Consider the following 7,267-nt stretch of genomic DNA (forward strand, 5'->3'; position numbering starts at 1 on the left):
CGAGGGACCCAGGGACCCATGGAACAAAAGGCCAAAAGGCCAATAGGCCAAGGAGAAAGTGAAGAAAAAATTGAAAGAAAATGCCCTGATCAAGGGTCGGCTATCTTGCTACTATCCCCGAAAGGTGTCTCTATTGCCCTGGCACCCGCAAGCCTCCATTGTTCCATATTGCTGATGATCTCCCTGATTGTGTTTGAGAAGCTCGGAGCCTGTCTCCCAAAGTCACTGTCGATTCTAGCCTTCCAGATATGCCATGCAATCAACAGAATCATGGTCTTGATTCCTCTCCTGTAATGCATCCGTCGAGCTGACAATGTTCGGTGCCACCTTGATGGAGCTGATGCGCGGCTCGCTCGCTCGATCGCAGCAACGTGGAGCAGCCTCCCCTGGCGGCAGCTTCTTGCTAGATGCGTTGCTAGAAAGAACAGTACCAGATGAGGAGCATGCGGATTTTCAGGTTTTTGTAGCAGAGAGGACAGAAATAACCATTTGGCCACCCTCTTTGAAACCGATTGTTGCACCACAGCCTGTCCTTGTATAACAGCCAGGCAAAGATCCTGATCTTCCCAGGCGCCAAGCTTTCCAGACGAGTGACTTTAACCCTGTGTTGTGAGCTTCCTGAAAATGGAGTTTGTGAGCCGATGCAACAGTATTGTCCCTCATGGGAGGATTGTAACATAAACTCTACCTTTTCAATACAAAGAAACACATGTATCTCACTGCGTTTTCTCGAAAAAAAAGAAGCCGATGCAACAGAGTAGCAACCGTTTCCCCCCCCCCCCCCCCCCCCCCCCCCCCCCTTCCATTTGACTGAGTCCATGACAGTGTCGTTGGTCACCACCCCTGATCTGTTGATTCTCCTTCACATTTCAAGGAATTCTCTATGTCAGCAGTGTTGCCGTGCTGTAGGTCGCGGATCCATTGACCATTGGCCAAACCTTGTGCCACAGTTCTGTTTGTCCTCCGGTAGTGCTTATAAATGTTTGGATAGATTGTGCAAAGAGGAGCATCACCGATCCACGTACTGAAGCAGAAACTGGCAGCGTCTCCGTTCCCGGTGGACACAACAATGGCAGAAGCAAAGAGCAGCCGATCGCGCACATCACATGGCGTGGGGAATTCTGCCCAGGGTTTTCGCGGCTGCTGCCAGGCCAGCCATAACCACCTCAGTCGAAGAACTGAAGCGCTGCAAATCTGAAAAACCCAGCTCCCTCTTTTCCACTGGGGAGCATACGTTGCTCCAGGCCACCTTACACTTGCCGCGAGCGATTTCTTCGTGTTGTGCCATCGGCGCCTCATCTTGTCAACTTGCTTCAAAATTTTAACTGCCACCTTGAGTACAGTCATGGCCAACATGGGAAGGGCAGAGAGGACACTTCGCACAAGCACTCTTCTTTAGAGCATCTCCAACAGCCGCGCGAAAAGGGGCGCGCGGGGTAAACCGTCGTTTTAGCGCGCGCGGGACGGAATGACGCGCTTCAGCGGCGTCAGGAAAACAGCGCGCGCGGTAACCGGTTGCGCGCGCGCGAAAAGGCGGCAGCTCGCGCGTCATTTTTGCCGCGCCGCTTCGCGCGCGCCTATAAAAGCGCAGCGCTGCCGCTCCCTCGCGCCGCCACCCGCTCCACTCTCTCTCTCCCTCTGCCTCCCGCGCCACCGCCGCTCCAGCGCGCCGTCACCGCTCCAGCGCGCCGCCACCGCTCCAGCGCCCCGCCCCCTACGCGCCACCATGCCGTCGCGCCGCCGTTCTGCGTCCGGCTACCGCAGCGTCCGCGAGCGCCCCAACGGCGGGTTCTACGCCGAGATACGCTCCGGCGATCTCCGGCTTAGCCTCGGCACGTACAACACGAAGCATGAGGCCGCCCGCGCGTTCGACGCGGTGGCGTAGCGCCTAGGCAGGCCGTGCCGCCAAATGAACTTCCAGGACGTCTACACGCTCCAGCAGGCGTTAGACGTCGCCCCGCCGCCTCGTGTAAACTCCGCACAAGACCGTGCGGAGCACACTGCGCGGCAGCGCCGCCTCCTCGTCGCCCAGGAGGACGAGCGGGTCATGGCGGAGTGGCGCCGGCGCCACCCGGAGGACGTCGCCTACGAGCAGGAATATTTGGCAAGGCGCCGCGAGGAGCGGTTGGACAGGCGTCGGCGGAAGGCATTGGCGAGTGCGCAGGCTGACCTCGTCAATGCAGGCGGGAGCTCCTTCTTCACTGAAGAAGACGAGCGTTGGTTCGACATCTGGCTGTCAACCTCTCACGACACCAACGACGATGATGATGGTGCAGATGATTGGAGCGACTGGGATTTTAGTTTTTATGTTTTCGAACTATCTAGCACCGAATTATCTATCTATGTTTTCGAACTACCTATCAAGTTGCAATCTATGTAAAATAACTTTGTATGCTTTTTATTTGAATGCAATCTATTTAAAAAATGGTTTGCGCGCGCTGCATTTTTGGGCACTGCAGGAGCGGCGCGTGCGCGCTGCATTATAGCGCGGCTGCTGGAGCATGCGCCTAACCCCGCGCTAAACCAGCCAAAGCGCGCGCGACAAACGCATTTTTTGGGCGCGGCGCGAAACGCGGCTGTTGGAGATGCTCTTAGGCCATGTTCAAGAGCTTTCCCTTCCAGCCCGCAAGTCTTGCCTTGATTCTATCAATGATGAACAAGAATTGGATATAACATAGGCGCGAGAGGGAGATTGGCAGCCCCTGATAAGTTGTTGGGAAGCCCACAATTTTCCTCGTGAAGCTTTGTAGCATTTTCGACAACAAAATATTTTCACATCGTATCGACACAAATGAGGATTTCTCTTGATTTAACTTGAGTCCCGTAGCTTCGTCGACTTGTGTAGGAGATTCATCAAGAATTGAACCTCTTCCTTGATCGGGTTCGCAAAGATCACTGCATCGTCCGCATAGATGCTACCCTCATATTAATGCCTCACCCTGGAAGAGAGGCAAGCAGTCCCCGCTCTGTTGCAACATGAAGAAGCCAGTGTAGTGGGTCGACCACGAGGATGAAGAGCAAGGGGGACATAGCCCCCTGTCTCAGCCCTCGCTAATGAGTTATCCAGTCCCCTCACACACCATTGATCATGCAAGAGGAAGAGGCCGACGAGAGTAGCAGGGCCAGCCAGGCACACCACCTTGAACTGAATCCCATACGGTGGAGAAGCTCAAAAAGATAGTCCGAGGAGACAAAATCAAAGATATGAGCGAAATCCCGTTTAAAGAGCAGTGCAAGTTGTTTTTCTCTGTGAAGTTTTTTAACACAACTCTGAACATAGATGAAACTGTCATGTATGCATTTTCCTTTGTGAAAAGCCATCTGTGTAGTGAGATAATGTCAGCCAGCACTATTGCGAGCCTCATGGACAACACTTTGGAGATCAATTTTGCCACAGAGTGGATTAAACTAATTGACCAAAAGTGATTTAGTTCCGATGCCCCATCCTTCTTTGGTATCAATGCGATGAAAGCACTGTTGATGTGAGCAAAGTTCTGGCTCGCTAGGCGGTAAACTTGTTCAAAACTGCCATTATGTCCTCTTTGATGAGCCCCCAACATGATCTAAAGAATTGACCCGTGAAACCATCTGGCCTGGGGGCTTTTCAGCGGGAGATGCAACATTGGTTGCCCAAATTTCAGTTTTAGAGAACGACATGTCGAGGCTTGCTGAATTTACCATAGGGATGTCAACTTGATCCCAATTGATCGTGCATAGAGGCGGGGGTCTATCACACAAGATTTGGTTGAGGTGCTCGTGGGCAGCATTGGCCTTGTCAGAGTGTGCCACTAACTCACGGTCAGAAACCCGGAGGCTATGAATGAAATTGTTTCTCTTTCTCGATCATATTTTTGCATGTAAGAATTTGGTGCTGACATCTCTTGCTTTTAACCATGTGATTCTGGAGGCCTGACGCTTCCTTGCTCGCTCGATCACAGCCATACCGAGCACCTTTAGCTTGAATTGCCCCCGTAGATCAAACTAAGCCTCTGTAAGCCGCCGTGTTTCTTGCGCAATGTACAACCGAAGAATTACTTCATTAGCAACGTGGAACTGGAGCTTAGCACCACCAAATAAGGATTTACTCCAAATCTTAAGGTCAGCCACTCCTCTGAGTATTATTAACTTCAGCCTGACAAAAGGACAATCATGTGCTACTGGCGGCTGCCAGGCTTTTTTGTATAGTTTCAACAAATCCGGGAACTTCGGCCATAAATTCTCAAAGCGGTAGCAAGCTTGTTGAGGAGGTACACAACGCTAGCTAGCAGCAAAGGATAATGATCAGAGAAGGTGGTGGATGCAAGAGATAACATGAAGGAGGGGTGCATGGCATCTCATGAATTGGTGCATAAGATCTTGTCGATGATGCGGAGAGTTGGTACTTTCCTCTCATTGCTCCACGTATATCTTCTATTCTTGCATTTGATTTTTAAGCCAGCAAAATCAATTGCTCGCCTGAACCTGCCCATTGTTCTTTGGTTCGGATTGGAGTTGTTTTTGTCTCTTGCCTCGTATATCATATTGAAATCCCCATTGATCATCCTGGGGTGACCCGCAGGGGGCGTGGCAGCATCTAGCTCAACAACGAAATTGTCCTTTTGATCATCTTTAGTGGGGTCATAGACCGTGGTCATCCAGAAAAATTTAGATGAATGTAGCGGCTCAACTTTTACTGTAATCAAGAAGCTACCCAAGACGTGCGATACTGCGTTTATGATCAGCTGATTCCAAAAAATCCCCTAGTGCCATTCATCGGAAGCACTACGCATCCCTGCAACCGAGAGACACCTATTTTAGAGGCGAGAGACGATGTCCATGTCTCGATCATGGTCTCCTGCAAGTTTAGAATGGCTACTCGATGCGTTGAAACTATTTCACTAATTGCCTCTTTCTTGGGAGGAGCGTCGAGGACTCAACATTTCATGACATAATATTGTAGGGTGTATCACTCATTGAGACATATACAGTTCCTTCATCGACTAAAATTACTACTGAAAAAAATATAGCACACCTTAGAGATTGCCGAGGGTCGACTAAAACTACCAGTAGGTCCAAAACCCCGTGGTCACAGAGCCAAACACACTACCAGAAGACTACACATTAACATTGATCCTAACTCAAACTTGTGTAAGACCAGCCGTCGACGAAGACTACTAAGAAGAGATAACATTGTCACAATACGCTTCCTCCTCGGCCGGTGCCGGTCCTGCCATGGCAACCGCCACCTTGAGTGCCTTAGAGTCGAGCAAGTCAGCTTGGCGATGGCGTTGATGTCGTCGTCGGACATCGACTCCCAGAAGCCCTTCATGAGTGCACCTACAAATTTCAGCATCATCTTCTCATTTGGTCCTAGGAACCCCAACTCCTGCACCAAGCACAACACCGCCCGTTGGGAGACATGGACTGAACTGTTCGCACCTGTCGCCTGCCGCACTGTAAAAGCCCGAGACCGTCGCTCTAGAAGATTCCCTTTTAATTTCGTTATTGCCGTGTGAATTATTTGGTTGCCGGATTCGTCATCGTATCATTCGCATCATCCGCATTGCATCGGTACTCCGTTGTCATTATTTTTCAAAACTTACATCCGTTATTAGTTGCCGGTTCTCTTCATTGTTGTCGTCGACCGCTTCAAGACCAACCACACACGCACGCGCAAAATTATTGTTTTAAAAGTGCGTATAAAACATTCTCGGAATGGGTTGAAAATTGATGTGCGGTCTAAATATAGTGTAGGTAGACCACGTGCTAAATTTCGTCGCATTCGTAGGTCGTTTGATACCCGAACCGTTAAATATATAGCGGTACTATAGCGAAATAAACGTTGGACGTTTTCGGTTTATAAAAACTTGTCACGGGCCATAAATCTTTCTCCCTTCTTAGCCCAAGCCCATCTACACACCCCACTAGCTAACCTAGCCCCTCCCTTCATTCCCGGCCATGGGTTCTCGAACGGACGGACAAGATCCATCCCACCGTTGTCCATTCCCTATATAAAGACCACCCGTGGAGAGACTCCTCTCACCCCACTAGTGTTTCCCCCTTGCCAAAATTGCACCCACCCTCCTAGAAAACCCCACCTTCTAGCTCCACCTCCTCTCAATCCCGAAATCCTAGCCCCCTAGCCAAATCTGGCCCTTAGATCTGAAATCTAGGGCTCATATTTCGTCTTCAAGCCCGCTCGGACAATATCTGCCCCTGGCCGAACGTGTCCGCCCAACCACACGGGCCCGAGCCACCATCGCCATACGCATCCGGGCATCCTCAGCCGCCGCACGCCCGACCCCGCTCGATCTCACCGGCCTTCCATCATTGGCACCCCTTCATCGAAGCGTCGCCGCCGCCCGAGCCTTCCACAACCCCGTGCTCGAGTTCCTACTGTTACAAACCTCGTGGCCCGCCGTGCCGTCGACGGCTAGTCCCATACCGGAGAAGCCACGCGAGCCCCCGTTGCCTCCGTGTCTCTCCCTCCTTCCTTCCTCTCTCTCAGTGTCTCATCTCTCTCTCCCTTCTTTTCTCTGTAGGGAGCATGGCCGAAGCCGTGCAGGATCTCGCCACGGGAGTTGACCACCGCTGGCTCGTGCCCCGTCGCCATCGGGAATTGGACCCCCGGACCCAGATCCGCTCGGATCCGGCCTGGCCCTGTCGGACCGAGCCGCCCCATCGTCCCCGCGTCATCGGTTTGAGCCTCCGCCATGGCCTGGTGCTCGGGCACGAGCACAGGGAGGACGACCTTTCCTGGGCTGCCTCCCACCCCTCGTTGTGGACCTGCTCCAGCCCTAACCGCTCCAAGGGCCCAGCCCAAGCCGACCTCAGCCCCGTCCACCGAACTGGACCTTTGGCCCATGAGGTGAAGCCCGAGTACCTCTCGACCGCTAAATGACGCCGAGGGCAATGTTCAGTTATATTACACTCAACTCTGTGTAGCCCAATTCTAGCTAGTTTCGGCCCCCGTATGTTTTTTCGATCCTCGCGAAGTTATCAATTAACGTGTGAAATATCAGTTTTACAGAATAGTCCCTCATGTTCATGCATTTAATAACTTGAGAACCGTGCATCAGATTAAAATGATTTCAACATGTAAGATGTTCAAAATTTTGTGTAGATTCACAATATCCAACTTTCATCCATGTTTAAAATTTTGAAACCTGCTGTTTTTACTAATTTGCATTATGTCATGTTAAAATCGGTTTAACTCATAACTAAATAACTGTGGCTCAGGTTTAAATAAACTTTATATGAAAAATCATCTACTCTTTGTGCTCTACAT

Source organism: Hordeum vulgare, chromosome 7H (assembly GCF_904849725.1).
Source record: "Hordeum vulgare subsp. vulgare chromosome 7H, MorexV3_pseudomolecules_assembly, whole genome shotgun sequence".
In the NCBI taxonomy this organism is placed as follows: Eukaryota; Viridiplantae; Streptophyta; class Magnoliopsida; order Poales; family Poaceae; genus Hordeum; species Hordeum vulgare.